General features: G+C 45.0%; 1 protein-coding gene across 1 annotated transcript in view; it reads left to right on the top strand.

Annotated features, from left to right (window-relative positions):
• LOC121846981 (dynactin subunit 1-like) overlaps window positions 1-17500 on the top strand; it is a 69950-nt gene that overhangs the window by 30182 nt on the left and 22268 nt on the right. The window lies entirely within an intron of this gene.

The raw sequence follows: 17500 nt of genomic DNA, 5'->3' as shown, positions 1-17500 counted from the left end.
ATAGGGTTCTATAGGGGCCTGGTCAACAGTAGTGTTCTATATAGGAATAGGGTTCTATAGGGCCTGGTCAACAGTAGTGTACTATATAGGGAATAGGGCCCTGGTCAACAGTAGTGTTCTATATAGGGAATAGGGAATAGGGCCCTGGTCAACAGTAGTGTTCTATATAGGGAATAGGGTTCTATAGGGCCCTGGTCAACAGTAGTGTTCTATATAGGGAATAGGGCCCTGGTCAACAGTAGTGTTCTATATAGGGAATAGGGTTCTATAGGGCCTGGTCAACAGTAGTGTTCTATATAGGGAATAGGGCCCTGGTGGTCAACAGTAGTGTTCTATATAGGGAATAGGGTTCTATAGGGCCCTGGTCAACAGTAGTGTTCTATATAGGGAATAGGGCCCTGGTCAACAGTAGTGTTCTATATAGGGAATAGGGTTAGGGAATAGGGTCTCCTATGGCCCTGGTCAACAGTAGTGTTCTATATAGGAATAGGGTTCTATAGGGGCCTGGTCAACAGTAGTGTTCTATATAGGGAATAGGGTTCTATAGGGCCCTGGTCAACAGTAGTGTTCTATATAGGGAATAGGGTTCTATATATAGGGCCCTGGTCAACAGTAGTGTTCTATATAGGGAATAGGGTTCTATAGGGCCCTGGTCAACAGTAGTGTTCTATATAGGGAATAGGGTTCTATAGGGCCCTGGTCAACAGTAGTGTTCTATATAGGAATAATAGGGCCCTGGTCAACAGTAGTGTTCTATATAGGAATAATAGGGCCCTGGTCAACAGTAGTGTTCTATAGGGAATAGGGAATAGGGTTCTAGGGAATAGGGCCCTGGTCAACAGTAGTGTTCTATATAGGGAATAGGGTTCCCTGGTCAACAGTAGTGTTCTATATAGGAATAGGGTTCTATAGGGCCCTGGTCAACAGTAGTGTTCTATATAGGGAATAGGGAATAGGGCCTGGTCAACAGTAGTGTTCTATATAGGGAATAGGGGCCTGGTCAACAGTAGTGTTCTATATAGGGAATAGGGTTCTATAGGGGCCTGGTCAACAGTAGTGTACTATATAGGGAATAGGGTTCTATAGGGCCTGGTCAACAGTAGTGTTCTATATAGGGAATATGGGACATAGGGTCTCTATAGGAATAGGGCCTGGTCAACAGTAGTGTACTATAGGAATAGGGAATAGGGCCCTGGTCAACAGTAGTGTCTATATAGGGAATAGGGTTCTATAGGGGCCTGGTCAACAGTAGTGTACTATATAGGGAATAGGGTTCTATAGGGGCCTGGTCAACAGTAGTGTACTATATAGGGAATAGGGCCCTGGTCAACAGTAGTGTTCTATATAGGGAATAGGGTTCTATAGGGGCCTGGTCAACAGTAGTGTTCTATATAGGGAATAGGGCCCTGGTCAACAGTAGTGTTCTATATAGGGAATAGGGTTCTATAGGCCCTGGTCAACAGTAGTGTTCTATATAGGGAATAGGGTTCTATAGGGCCCTGGTCAACAGTAGTGTTCTATATAGGAATAGGGCCCTGGAATAGGGTTCCCTGGTCAACAGTAGTGTTCTATATAGGGAATAGGGTTCTATAGGGCCCTGGTCAACAGTAGTGTTCTATATAGGGAATAGGGTTCTATAGGGCCCTGGTCAACAGTAGTGTTCTATATAGGAATAGGGTTCTATAGGGGCCTGGTCAACAGTAGTGTTCTATATAGGGAATAGGGCCCTGGTCAACAGTAGTGTTCTATATAGGGAATAGGGTTCTATAGGGCCCTGGTCAACAGTAGTGTTCTATATAGGGAATAGGGTTCTATAGGGCCCTGGTCAACAGTAGTGTTCTATATAGGGAATAGGGAATAGGGCCCTGGTCAACAGTAGTGTTCTATATAGGGAATAGGGTTCTATAGGGCCCTGGTCAACAGTAGTGTTCTATATAGGGAATAGGGTTCTATAGGGCCCTGGTCAACAGTAGTGTTCTATATAGGAATAGGGTTCTATAGGGCCCTGGTCAACAGTAGTGTTCTATATAGGAATAGGGTTCTATATAGGAATAGGGAATAGGGCCCTGGTCAACAGTAGTGTTCTATATAGGGAATAGGGCCCTGGTCAACAGTAGTGTTCTATATAGGGAATAGGGTTCCCTGGTCAACAGTAGTGTCTATATAGGGAATAGGGAATAGGGCCCTGGTCAACAGTAGTGTACTATATAGGGAATAGGGCCCTGGTCAACAGTAGTGTTCTATATAGGGAATAGGGTTCTATAGGGGCCTGGTCAACAGTAGTGTACTATATAGGGAATAGGGCCCTGGTCAACAGTAGTGTTCTATATAGGGAATAGGGTTCTATAGGGGCCTGGTCAACAGTAGTGTACTATATAGGAATAGGGCCCTGGTCAACAGTAGTGTTCTATATAGGGAATAGGGTTCTATAGGGGCCTGGTCAACAGTAGTGTACTATATAGGGAATAGGGAATAGGGGCCTGGTCAACAGTAGTGTACTATATAGGGAATAGGGCTCTGGTCAACAGTAGTGTTCTATATAGGGAATAGGGTTCTATAGGGGCCTGGTCAACAGTAGTGTACTATATAGGGAATAGGGCTCTGGTCAACAGTAGTGTTCTATATAGGGAATAGGGTTCTATAGGGGCCTGGTCAACAGTAGTGTACTATATAGGGAATAGGGCCCTGGTCAACAGTAGTGTACTATATAGGGAATAGGGCCCTGGTCAACAGTAGTGTTCTATATAGGGAATAGGGTTCTAGGGGCCTGGTCAACAGTAGTGTACTATATAGGGAATAGGGCCCTGGTCAACAGTAGTGTACTATATAGGGAATAGGGCCCTGGTCAACAGTAGTGTACAGTAGTGTACTATATAGGGAATAGGGCCCTGGTCAACAGTAGTGTTCTATATAGGGAATAGGGTTCTATAGGGGCCTGGTCAACAGTAGTGTACTATATAGGGAATAGGGCCCTGGTCAACAGTAGTGTTCTATATAGGGAATAGGGTTCTATAGGGGCCTGGTCAACAGTAGTGTACTATATAGGAATAGGGCCCTGGTCAACAGTAGTGTTCTATATAGGGAATAGGGTTCTATAGGGGCCTGGTCAACAGTAGTGTACTATATAGGGAATAGGGCCCTGGTCAACAGTAGTGTTCTATATAGGGAATAGGGTTCTGGTAGGGGCCTGGTCAACAGTAGTGTACTATATAGGGAATAGGGCCCTGGTCAACAGTAGTGTACTATATAGGGGAACAGGTTCTATATAGGGCCCTGGTCAACAGTAGTGTACTATATAGGGAATAGGGCCCTGGTCAACAGTAGTGTTCTATATAGGGAATAGGGTTCTATAGGGGCCTGGTCAACAGTAGTGTACTATATAGGGAATAGGGCCCTGGTCAACAGTAGTGTACTATATAGGGAATAGGGCCCTGGTCAACAGTAGTGTACTATATAGGAATAGGGCCCTGGTCAACAGTAGTGTTCTATATAGGGAATAGGGTTCTATAGGGGCCTGGTCAACAGTAGTGTACTATATAGGGAATAGGGCCCTGGTCAACAGTAGTGTTCTATATAGGAATAGGGTTCTATAGGGCCTGGTCAACAGTAGTGTACTATATAGGGAATAGGGCCCTGGTCAACAGTAGTGTTCTATATAGGGAATAGGGTTCAGTAGTGTACTATATAGGGGCCTGGTCAACAGTAGTGTACTATATAGGGAATAGGGCCCTGGTCAACAGTAGTGTTCTATAGGAATAGGGAATAGGGGCCTGGTCAACAGTAGTGTACTATATAGGGAATAGGGCCTGGTCAACAGTAGTGTACTATATAGGGAATAGGGTTCCCTGGTCAACAGTAGTGTACTATATAGGGAATAGGGCCCTGGTCAACAGTAGTGTTCTATATAGGGAATAGGGTTCTATAGGGGCCTGGTCAACAGTAGTGTACTATATAGGGAATAGGGCCCTGGTCAACAGTAGTGTTCTATATAGGGAATAGGGTTCTATAGGGGCCTGGTCAACAGTAGTGTACTATATAGGAATAGGGCCCTGGTCAACAGTAGTGTTCTATATAGGGAATAGGGTTCTATAGGGGCCTGGTCAACAGTAGTGTACTATATAGGGAATAGGGCCCTGGTCAACAGTAGTGTACTATATAGGGAATAGGGCCCTGGTCAACAGTAGTGTTCTATATAGGGAATAGGGGCCTGGTCAACAGTAGTGTACTATATAGGGAATAGGGCCCTGGTCAACAGTAGTGTACTATATAGGAATAGGGCCCTGGTCACACAGTAGTGCCCTGGTCTATATAGGGAATAGGGCCCTGGTCAACAGTAGTGTTCTATATAGGGAATAGGGTTCTATAGGGGCCTGGTCAACAGTAGTGTACTATATAGGGAATAGGGCCCTGGTCTACAGTAGTGTTCTATATAGGGAATAGGGTTCTATAGGGGCCTGGTCAACAGTAGTGTACTATATAGGGAATAGGGCTCTGGTCAACAGTAGTGTTCTATATAGGGAATAGGGTTCTATAGGGGCCTGGTCAACAGTAGTGTACTATATAGGGAATAGGGCCCTGGTCAACAGTAGTGTACTATATAGGGAATAGGGCTCTGGTTAACAGTAGTGTACTATATAGGGAATAGGGCTCTGGTTAACAGTAGTGTTCTATATAGGGAATAGGGCTCTGGTCAACAGTAGTGTACTATATAGGGAATAGGGCTCTGGTTAACAGTAGTGTACTATATAGGGAATAGGGTTCCCTGGTCAACAGTAGTGTACTATATAGGGAATCAACAGGGTCTATATAGGAATAGGGGCCTGGTCAACAGTAGTGTACTATATAGGAATAGGGCCCTGGTCAACAGTAGTGTTCTATATAGGGAATAGGGTTCTATAGGGCCTGGTCAACAGTAGTGTACTATATAGGGAATAGGGCCCTGGTCAACAGTAGTGTACTATATAGGAATAGGGCCTGGTCTAATAGGGAATAGTGTCAACTATATAGGGAATAGGGCCTGGTCAACAGTAGTGTACTATATAGGGGAATAGGGCCCTGGTCAACAGTAGTGTACTATATAGGGAATAGGGCCCTGGTCAACAGTAGTGTACTATATAGGGAATAGGGCCCTGGTCAACAGTAGTGTTCTATATAGGGAATAGGGTTCTATAGGGCCTGGTCAACAGTAGTGTACTATATAGGGAATAGGGCCCTGGTCAACAGTAGTGTTCTATATAGGGGGAATAGGGCCTGGTCAACAGTAGTGTACTATATAGGGAATAGGGCCCTGGTCAACAGTAGTGTACTATATAGGGAATAGGGCCCTGGTCAACAGTAGTGTACTATATAGGGAATAGGGCCCTGGTCAACAGTAGTGTACTATATAGGGAATAGGGCCTGGTCAACAGTAGTGTTCTATATAGGAATAGGGCCTGGTCAACAGTAGTGTACTATATAGGGAATAGGGCCCTGGTCAACAGTAGTGTACTATATAGGAAATAGGGCCTGGTCAACAGTAGTGTACTATATAGGAATAGGGCCCTGGTCAACAGTAGTGTACTATATAGGAATAGGGCCCTGGTCAACAGTAGTGTACTATATAGGGAATAGGGCCCTGGTCAACAGTAGTGTTCTATATAGGGAATAGGGCCCTGGTCAACAGTAGTGTACTATATAGGAATAGGGCCCTGGTCAACAGTAGTGTACTATATAGGGAATAGGGCCCTGGTCAACAGTAGTGTACTATATAGGGAATAGGGCCCTGGTCAACAGTAGTGTACTATAGGGAATAGGGAATAGGGCCCTGGTCAACAGTAGTGTACTATATAGGAATAGGGCCCTGGTCAACAGTAGTGTACTATATAGGGAATAGGGCCCTGGTCAACAGTAGTGTACTATATAGGGAATAGGGCCCTGGTCAACAGTAGTGTTCTATATAGGGAATAGGGAATAGGGCCCTGGTCAACAGTAGTGTACTATATAGGGAATAGGGCCTGGTCAACAGTAGTGTACTATATAGGAATAGGTCTATAGGGGCCTGGTCAACAGTAGTGTACTATATAGGGAATAGGGCCCTGGTCAACAGTAGTGTACTATATAGGGAATAGGGCCCTGGTCAACAGTAGTGTACTATATAGGGAATAGGGAATAGGGCCCTGGTCAACAGTAGTGTACTATATAGGGAATAGGGCCCTGGTCAACAGTAGTGTACTATATAGGGAATAGGGAATAGGGCCTGGTCAACAGTAGTGTACTATATAGGAATAGGGCCCTGGTCAACAGTAGTGTACTATATAGGGAATAGGGCCCTGGTCAACAGTAGTGTACTATATAGGGAATAGGGCCCTGGTCAACAGTAGTGTACTATATAGGGAATAGGGGCTCTATAGGGCCCTGGTCAACAGTAGTGTACTATATAGGAATAGGGCCTGGTCAACAGTAGTGTACTATATAGGAATAGGGCTCTGGTCAACAGTAGTGTACTATATAGGGAATAGGGCCCTGGTCAACAGTAGTGTACTATATAGGGAATAGGGCCCTGGTCAACAGTAGTGTACTATATAGGAATAGGGCCCTGGTCAACAGTAGTGTACTATATAGGGAATAGGGCCTGGTCAACAGTAGTGTACTATATAGGAATAGGGCCCTGGTCAACAGTAGTGTACTATATAGGGAATAGGGCCTGGTCAACAGTAGTGTACTATATAGGGAATAGGGCCCTGGTCAACAGTAGTGAATAGGGAATAGGGCCCTGGTCAACAGTAGTGTACTATATAGGGAATAGGGCCCTGGTCAACAGTAGTGTACTATATAGGGAATAGGGCTCTGGTCAACAGTAGTGTACTATATAGGGAATAGGGCCCTGGTCAACAGTAGTGTACTATATAGGGAATAGGGCCCTGGTCAACAGTAGTGTACTATATAGGAATAGGGCCCTGGTCAACAGTAGTGTACTATATAGGGAATAGGGCCCTGGTCAACAGTAGTGTACTATATAGGAATAGGGCCCTGGTCAACAGTAGTGTACTATATAGGAATAGGGCCTGGTCAACAGTAGTGTACTATATAGGAATAGGGCCCTGGTCAACAGTAGTGTTCTATATAGGGAATAGGGAATAGGGCCTGGTCAACAGTAGTGTACTATATAGGAATAGGGCCTGGTCAACAGTAGTGTCTATATAGGGAATAGGGCCCTGGTCAACAGTAGTGTACTATATAGGGAATAGGGCCCTGGTCAACAGTAGTGTACTATATAGGGAATAGGGCCCTGGTCAACAGTAGTGTTCTATATAGGGAATAGGGCCCTGGTCAACAGTAGTGTACTATATAGGGAATAGGGCCCTGGTCAACAGTAGTGTTCTATATAGGGAATAGGGTTCTATAGGGGCCTGGTCAACAGTAGTGTACTATATAGGGAATAGGGCCCTGGTCAACAGTAGTGTTCTATATAGGGAATAGGGTTCTAGGGAATAGGGCCTGGTCAACAGTAGTGTACTATATAGGGAATAGGGCCCTGGTCAACAGTAGTGTACTATATAGGGAATAGGGCCCTGGTCAACAGTAGTGTACTATATAGGGAATAGGGCCCTGGTCAACAGTAGTGTTCTATATAGGGAATAGGGCCCTGGTCAACAGTAGTGTACTATATAGGGAATAGGGCCCTGGTCAACAGTAGTGCACTATATAGGGAATAGGGCCCTGGTCAACAGTAGTGTACTATGTAGGGAATAGGGCTCTGGTCAACAGTAGTGTACTATATAGGGAATAGGGCCCTGGTCGACAGTAGTGTACTATATAGGGAACAGGGTTCTATAGGGGCCTGGTCAACAGTAGTGTACTATATAGGGAATAGGGCCCTGGTCTACAGTAGTTTTCTATATAGGGAATAGGGCCCTGGTCAACAGTAGTGTACTATATAGGGAATAGGGCCCTGGTCAACAGTAGTGTACTATATAGGGAATAGGGCCCTGGTCAACAGTAGTGTACTATATAGGGAATAGGGCCCTGGTCAACAGTAGTGTACTATATAGGGAATAGGGCCCTGGTCAACAGTAGTGTACTATAGGGAATAGGAATAGGGGCCTGGTCAACAGTAGTGTACTATATAGGGAATAGGGCCCTGGTCAACAGTAGTGTACTATATAGGGAATAGGGCCCTGGTCAACAGTAGTGTACTATATAGGGAATAGGGCCTGGTCAACAGTAGTGTACTATATAGGGAATAGGGCCCTGGTCAACAGTAGTGTACTATATAGGGGAATAGGGCCCTGGTCAACAGTAGTGTACTATATAGGGAATAGGGCCCTGGTCAACAGTAGTGTACTATATAGGAATAGGGCCCTGGTCAACAGTAGTAGGAATAGGGCCCTGGTCAACAGTAGTGTACTATATAGGGAATAGGGCCTGGTCAACAGTAGTGTACTATATAGGGAATAGGGCCCTGGTCAACAGTAGTGTTCTATATAGGGAATAGGGCCCTGGTCAACAGTAGTGTACTATATAGGAATAGGGCCTGGTCAACAGTAGTGTACTATATAGGGAATAGGGCCCTGGTCAACAGTAGTGTACTATATAGGGAATAGGGCCCTGGTCAACAGTAGTGTACTATATAGGGAATAGGGCCCTGGTCAACAGTAGTGTTCTATATATAGGGAATAGGGCCTGGTCAACAGTAGTGTACTATATAGGGAATAGGGCCCTGGTCAACAGTAGTGTACTATATAGGGAATAGGGCTCTGGTCAACAGTAGTGTACTATATAGGGAATAGGGCCTGGTCAACAGTAGTGTACTATATAGGAATAGGGCCCTGGTCAACAGTAGTGTACTATATAGGGAATAGGGCCTGGTCAACAGTAGTGTACTATATAGGGAATAGGGAATAGGGGCCTGGTCAACAGTAGTGTACTATATAGGAATAGGGCCCTGGTCAACAGTAGTGTACTATATAGGGAATAGGGCCCTGGTCAACAGTAGTGTACTATATAGGGAATAGGGCCCTGGTCAACAGTAGTGTACTATATAGGGAATAGGCCCTGGTCAACAGTAGTGTACTATATAGGGAATAGGGCCTGGTCAACAGTAGTGTACTATATAGGAATAGGGCCCTGGTCAACAGTAGTGTACTATATAGGGAATAGGGCCCTGGTCAACAGTAGTGTACTATATAGGGAATAGGGCCCTGGTCAACAGTAGTGTACTATATAGGAATAGGGCCCTGGTCAACAGTAGTGTACTATATAGGGAATAGGGCCCTGGTCAACAGTAGTGTACTATATAGGGAATAGGGCCTGGTCAACAGTAGTGTACTATATAGGGAATAGGGCCCTGGTCAACAGTAGTGTACTATATAGGGAATAGGGCCTGGTCAACAGTAGTGTACTATATAGGGAATAGGGCCCTGGTCAACAGTAGTGTACTATATAGGGAATAGGGCCCTGGTCAACAGTAGTGTACTATATAGGGAATAGGGCCCTGGTCAACAGTAGTGTACTATATAGGGAATAGGGCCCTGGTCAACAGTAGTGTACTATATAGGAATAGGGCCCTGGTCAACAGTAGTGTACTATATAGGGAATAGGGCCCTGGTCAACAGTAGTGTACTATATAGGGAATAGGGCCTGGTCAACAGTAGTGTACTATATAGGGAATAGGGCCCTGGTCAACAGTAGTGTACTATATAGGGAATAGGGCCCTGGTCAACAGTAGTGTACTATATAGGGAATAGGGCCCTGGTCAACAGTAGTGTACTATATAGGAATAGGGCCTGGTCAACAGTAGTGTACTATATAGGGAATAGGGCCCTGGTCAACAGTAGTGTACTATATAGGGAATAGGGCTCTGGTCAACAGTAGTGTACTATATAGGGAATAGGGCCCTGGTCAACAGTAGTGTACTATATAGGGAATAGGGCCCTGGTCAACAGTAGTGTACTATATAGGGAATAGGGCCCTGGTCAACAGTAGTGTACTATATAGGGAATAGGGCCCTGGTCAACAGTAGTGTACTATATAGGGAATAGGGCCCTGGTCAACAGTAGTGTACTATATAGGGAATAGGGCCCTGGTCAACAGTAGTGTACTATATAGGGAATAGGGCCCTGGTCAACAGTAGTGTACTATATAGGGAATAGGGCCCTGGTCAACAGTAGTGTACTATATAGGGAATAGGGCCCTGGTCAACAGTAGTGTTCTATATAGGGAATAGGGCCCTGGTCAACAGTAGTGTACTATATAGGGAATAGGGCCCTGGTCAACAGTAGTGTACTATATAGGGAATAGGGCCCTGGTCAACAGTAGTGTTCTATATAGGAATAGGGCCCTGGTCAACAGTAGTGTACTATATAGGAATAGGGCCCTGGTCAACAGTAGTGTACTATATAGGGAATAGGGCCTGGTCAACAGTAGTGTACTATATAGGGAATAGGGCCCTGGTCAACAGTAGTGTACTATATAGGGAATAGGGCCCTGGTCAACAGTAGTGTACTATATAGGGAATAGGGCCCTGGTCAACAGTAGTGTACTATATAGGGAATAGGGCCCTGGTCAACAGTAGTGTACTATATAGGGAATAGGGCCCTGGTCAACAGTAGTGTACTATATAGGGAATAGGGCCCTGGTCAACAGTAGTGTTACTATATAGGGAATAGGGCCCTGGTCAACAGTAGTGTACTATATAGGGAATAGGGCCCTGGTCAACAGTAGTGTACTATATAGGGAATAGGGCCTGGTCAACAGTAGTGTACTATATAGGAATAGGGCCCTGGTCAACAGTAGTGTTCTATATAGGGAATAGGGTTCTATATATAGGGGGCCTGGTCAACAGTAGTGTACTATATAGGGAATAGGGCCCTGGTCAACAGTAGTGTTCTATATAGGGAATAGGGCCCTGGTCAACAGTAGTGTACTATATAGGAATAGGGCCTGGTCAACAGTAGTGTACTATATAGGGAATAGGGCCCTGGTCAACAGTAGTGTACTATATAGGGAATAGGGCCCTGGTCAACAGTAGTGTACTATATAGGGAATAGGGCCCTGGTCAACAGTAGTGTACTATATAGGAATAGGGCTCTGGTCAACAGTAGTGTACTATATAGGGAATAGGGCCCTGGTCAACAGTAGTGTACTATATAGGAATAGGGCTCTGGTCAACAGTAGTGTACTATATAGGGAATAGGGCCCTGGTCAACAGTAGTGTACTATATAGGAATAGGGCCTGGTCAACAGTAGTGTACTATATAGGAATAGGGCCCTGGTCAACAGTAGTGTACTATATAGGAATAGGGCCCTGGTCAACAGTAGTGTACTATATAGGGAATAGGGGCCTGGTCAACAGTAGTGTACTATATAGGGAATAGGGTTCTATAGGGGCCTGGTCAACAGTAGTGTACTATATAGGGAATAGGGCCCTGGTCAACAGTAGTGTACTATATAGGGAATAGGGTCTGGTCAACAGTAGTGTACTATATAGGGAATAGGGCCCTGGTCAACAGTAGTGTACTATATAGGAATAGGGTCCTGGTCAACAGAATAGTGTACTATATAGGGAATAGGGCTCTGGTCAACAGTAGTGTACTATATAGGGAATAGGGCTCTGGTCAACAGTAGTGTACTATATAGGGAATAGGGCTCTGGTTAACAGTAGTGTACTATATAGGGAATAGGGCCCTGGTCAACAGTAGTGTTCTTTATAGGGAATAGGGCCCTGGTTAACAGTAGTGTACTATATAGGGAATAGGGCCCTGGTCAACAGTAGTGTACTATATAGGGAACAGGGTTCTGGTCAACAGTAGTGTACTATATAGGGAATAGACCCTGGTTAACAGTAGTGTACTATATAGGGAATAGGGCCCTGGTCAACAGTAGTGTACTATATAGGGAATAGGGCCCTGGTTAACAGTAGTGTACTATATAGGGAATAGGGCCCTGGTCAACAGTAGTGTACTATATAGGGAATAGGGCCCTGGTCAACAGTAGTGTACTATATAGGGAATAGGGCCCTGGTCAACAGTAGTGTTCTATATAGGAATAGGGCCCTGGTCAACAGTAGTGTACTATATAGGGAATAGGGCCCTGGTCAACAGTAGTGTACTATATAGGGAATAGGGCCCTGGTCAACAGTAGTGTACTATATAGGGAATAGGGCCTGGTCAACAGTAGTGTACTATATAGGAATAGGGCCCTGGTCAACAGTAGTGTACTATATAGGGAATAGGGCCCTGGTCAACAGTAGTGTACTATATAGGGAATAGGGCCCTGGTCAACAGTAGTGTACTATATAGGGAATAGGGCCCTGGTCAACAGTAGTGTACTATATAGGAATAGGGCCCTGGTCAACAGTAGTGTACTATATAGGGAATAGGGCCCTGGTCAACAGTAGTGTACTATATAGGAATAGGGCCCTGGTCAACAGTAGTGTACTATATAGGGAATAGGGCCCTGGTCAACAGTAGTGTACTATATAGGGAATAGGGCCCTGGTCAACAGTAGTGTACTATATAGGGAATAGGGCCTGGTCAACAGTAGTGTACTATATAGGGAATAGGGCCCTGGTCAACAGTAGTGTACTATATAGGGAATAGGGCCCTGGTCAACAGTAGTGTACTATATAGGGAATAGGGCCCTGGTCAACAGTAGTGTACTATATAGGGAATAGGGCCCTGGTCAACAGTAGTGTACTATATAGGGAATAGGGCCTGGTCAACAGTAGTGTACTATATAGGGAATAGGGCCCTGGTCAACAGTAGTGTACTATATAGGGAATCAACAGGGCTATATAGGGAATGGTCAACAGTAGTGTACTATATAGGGAATAGGGCCTGGTCAACAGTAGTGTACTATATAGGGAATAGGGCCCTGGTCAACAGTAGTGTACTATATAGGGAATAGGGCCCTGGTCAACAGTAGTGTACTATATAGGAATAGGGCTCTGGTCAACAGTAGTGTACTATATAGGGAATAGGGCCCTGGTCAACAGTAGTGTACTATATAGGGAATAGGGCCCTGGTCAACAGTAGTGTACTATATAGGGAATAGGGCCCTGGTCAACAGTAGTGTACTATATAGGGAATAGGGCCTGGTCAACAGTAGTGTACTATATAGGGAATAGGGCCCTGGTCAACAGTAGTGTACTATATAGGGAATAGGGCCCTGGTCAACAGTAGTGTACTATATAGGGAATAGGGCCCTGGTCAACAGTAGTGTACTATATAGGGAATAGGGCCCTGGTCAACAGTAGTGTACTATATAGGGAATAGGGCCCTGGTCAACAGTAGTGTACTATATAGGGAATAGGTTCCTGGTCAACAGTAGTGTACTATATAGGGAATAGGGCCTGGTCAACAGTAGTGTACTATATAGGGAATAGGGCCTGGTCAACAGTAGTGTACTATATAGGGAATAGGGCCCTGGTCAACAGTAGTGTACTATATAGGGGAATAGGGCCCTGGTCAACAGTAGTGTACTATATAGGGAATAGGGCCCTGGTCAACAGTAGTGTACTATATAGGGAATAGGGCCCTGGTCAACAGTAGTGTACTATATAGGGAATAGGGCCCTGGTCAACAGTAGTGTACTATATAGGGAATAGGGCCCTGGTCAACAGTAGTGTACTATATAGGGAATAGGGCCCTGGTCAACAGTAGTGTACTATATAGGGAATAGGGCCCTGGTCAACAGTAGTGTACTATATAGGGAATAGGGCCCTGGTCAACAGTAGTGTACTATATAGGGAATAGGGCCCTGGTCAACAGTAGTGTACTATATAGGGAATAGGGCCTATCAACATAGTGTACTATATAGGGAATAGGGCCCTGGTCAACAGTAGTGTACTATATAGGGAATAGGGCCCTGGTCAACAGTAGTGTACTATATAGGAATAGGGCCCTGGTCAACAGTAGTGTACTATATAGGGAATAGGGCCCTGGTCAACAGTAGTGTACTATATAGGGAATAGGGCCCTGGTCAACAGTAGTGTACTATATAGGGAATAGGGCCCTGGTCAACAGTAGTGTACTATATAGGAATAGGGCCCTGGTCAACAGTAGTGTACTATATAGGGAATAACTGGTCAGTAGTGTACTATATAGGGAATAGGGCCCTGGTCAACAGTAGTGTACTATATAGGAATAGGGCCCTGGTCAACAGTAGTGTACTATATAGGGAATAGGGCCCTGGTCAACAGTAGTGTTCTATATAGGGAATAGGGCCCTGGTCAACAGTAGTGTACTATATAGGGAATAGGGCCCTGGTCAACAGTAGTGTACTATATAGGGAATAGGGCCCTGGTCAACAGTAGTGTTCTATATAGGGAATAGGGCCTGGTCAACAGTAGTGTACTATATAGGGAATAGGGCCCTGGTCAACAGTAGTGTACTATATAGGGAATAGGGCTCTGGTCAACAGTAGTGTACTATATAGGAATAGGGCCCTGGTCAACAGTAGTGTACTATATAGGGAATAGGGCCCTGGTCAACAGTAGTGTACTATATAGGGAATAGGGCTCTGGTCAACAGTAGTGTACTATATAGGGAATAGGGCCCTGGTCAACAGTAGTGTACTATATAGGGAATAGGGCCCTGGTCAACAGTAGTGTACTATATAGGAATAGGGCCCTGGTCAACAGTAGTGTACTATATAGGGAATAGGGCCTGGTCAACAGTAGTGTACTATATAGGGAATAGGGCCCTGGTCAACAGTAGTGTACTATATAGGGAATAGGGCTCTGGTCAACAGTAGTGTACTATATAGGGAATAGGGCCCTGGTCAACAGTAGTGTACTATATAGGGAATAGGGCTCTGGTCAACAGTAGTGTCTATATAGGGAATAGGGCCTGGTCAACAGTAGTGTACTATATAGGGAATAGGGCCCTGGTCAACAGTAGTGTTATATAGGGAATAGGGCCCTGGTCAACAGTAGTGTACTATATAGGGAATAGGGCCCTGGTCAACAGTAGTGTACTATATAGGGAATAGGGCCCTGGTCAACAGTAGTGTACTATATAGGGAATAGGGCCCTGGTCAACAGTAGTGTACTATATAGGGAATAGGGCCCTGGTCAACAGTAGTGTACTATATAGGGAATAGGGCCCTGGTCAACAGTAGTGTACTATATAGGGAATAGGGCCCTGGTCAACAGTAGTGTACTATATAGGGAATAGGGCCCTGGTCAACAGTAGTGTACTATATAGGAATAGGGCCCTGGTCAACAGTAGTGTACTATATAGGGAATAGGGCCCTGGTCAACAGTAGTGTACTATATAGGGAATAGGGCCCTGGTCAACAGTAGTGTACTATATAGGGAATAGGGCCCTGGTCAACAGTAGTGTACTATATAGGGAATAGGGCCCTGGTCAACAGTAGTGTACTATATAGGAATAGGGCCCTGGTCAACAGTAGTGTACTATATAGGGAATAGGGCCCTGGTCAACAGTAGTGTACTATATAGGAATAGGGCTCTGGTCAACAGTAGTGTACTATATAGGAATAGGGCCCTGGTCAACAGTAGTGTACTATATAGGGAATAGGGCCCTGGTCAACAGTAGTGTACTATATAGGGAATAGGGCCCTGGTCAACAGTAGTGTACTACAGTAGTGTACTATATAGGGAATAGGGCCCTGGTCAACAGTAGTGTACTATATAGGAATAGGGCCCTGGTCAACAGTAGTGTACTATATAGGAATAGGGCCCTGGTCAACAGTAGTGTACTATATAGGGAATAGGGCCCTGGTCAACAGTAGTGTACTATATAGGAATAGGGCCCTGGTCAACAGTAGTGTACTATATAGGGAATAGGGCCCTGGTCAACAGTAGTGTACTATATAGGGAATAGGGCCCTGGTCAACAGTAGTGTACTATATAGGGAATAGGGTTTTATAGGGTCAACAGTAGTGTACTATATAGGGAATAGGGCCCTGGTCAACAGTAGTGTTCTATATAGGGAATAGGGCCCTGGTCAACAGTAGTGTACTATATAGGAATAGGGCCCTGGTCAACAGTAGTGTACTATATAGGGAATAGGGCCCTGGTCAACAGTAGTGTACTATATAGGGAATAGGGCTCTGGTCAACAGTAGTGTACTATATAGGGAATAGGGCCCTGGTCAACAATAGTGTACTATATAGGGAATAGGGCTCTGGTCAACAGTAGTGTACTATATAGGGAATAGGGCCCTGGTCTACAGTAGTGTTCTATATAGGGAATAGGGCCCTGGTCAACAGTAGTGCACTATATAGGGAATAGGGCCCTGGTCAACAGTAGTGTACTATATAGGGAATAGGGCTCTGGTCAACAGTAATGTACTATATAGGGAATAGGGCCCTGGTCGACAGTAGTGTACTATATAGGGAATAGGGGCCTGGTCAACAGTAGTGTACTATATAGGGAATAGGGCCCTGGTCTACAGTAGTGTTCTATATAGGGAATAGGGCCCTGGTCAACAGTAGTGTACTATATAGGGAATAGGGCCCTGGTCAACAGTAGTGTACTATATAGGGAATAGGGCTCTGGTCAACAGTAGTGTACTATATAGGGAATAGGGCTCTGGTCAACAGTAGTGTACTATATAGGGAATAGGGCTCTGGTCAACAGTAGTGTACTATATAGGGAATAGGGCTCTGGTCAACAGTAGTGTACTATATAGGGAATAGGGCCCTGGTCAACAGTAGTGTACTATATAGGGAATAGGGCTCTGGTCAACAGTAGTGTACTATATAGGGAATAGGGCCCTGGTCAACAGTAGTGTACTATATAGGGAATAGGGCCCTGGTCAACAGTAGTGTACTATATAGGGAATAGGGCCCTGGTCAACAGTAGTGTACTATATAGGGAATAGGGCCCTGGTCAACAGTAGTGTACTATATAGGGAATAGGGCCCTGGTCAACAGTAGTGTACTATATAGGGAATAGGGCAACAGTAGTGTCTATATAGGAATACAGTCAGTGTACTATATAGGGAATAGGGCCTGGTCAACAGTAGTGTACTATATAGGGAATAGGGTTCTATAGGGGCCTGGTCAACAGTAGTGTACTATATAGGGAATAGGGCCCTGGTCAACAGTAGTTTTCTATATAGGGAATAGGGCCCTGGTCGACAGTAGTGTACTATATAGGAATAGGGCCCTGGTCAACAGTAGTGTACTATATAGGGAATAGGGCCTGGTCAACAGTAGTGTACTATATAGGGAATAGGGCTCTGGTCAACAGTAGTGTACTATATAGGGAATAGGGCCCTGGTCAACAGTAGTGTACTATAGGGAATAGGGCCCTGGTCAACAGTAGTGTACTATATAGGGAATAGGGCCCTGGTCAACAGTAGTGTACTATATAGGGAATAGGGCCCTGGTCAACAGTAGTGTACTATATAGGAATAGGGCCCTGGTCTACAGTAGTGTTCTATATAGGGAATAGGGCCTGGTCAACAGTAGTGTACTATATAGGGAATAGGGCCCTGGTCAACAGTAGTGTACTATATAGGGAACAGGGTTCTATAGGGGCCTGGTCAAC

This window comes from Oncorhynchus tshawytscha, linkage group LG08 (assembly GCF_018296145.1).
Source record: "Oncorhynchus tshawytscha isolate Ot180627B linkage group LG08, Otsh_v2.0, whole genome shotgun sequence".
Classification (NCBI taxonomy): domain Eukaryota; kingdom Metazoa; phylum Chordata; class Actinopteri; order Salmoniformes; family Salmonidae; genus Oncorhynchus; species Oncorhynchus tshawytscha.
The sequence above is the reverse complement of the archived record's forward strand: the minus strand, read 5'-3'. Positions and strand labels throughout refer to the sequence as shown.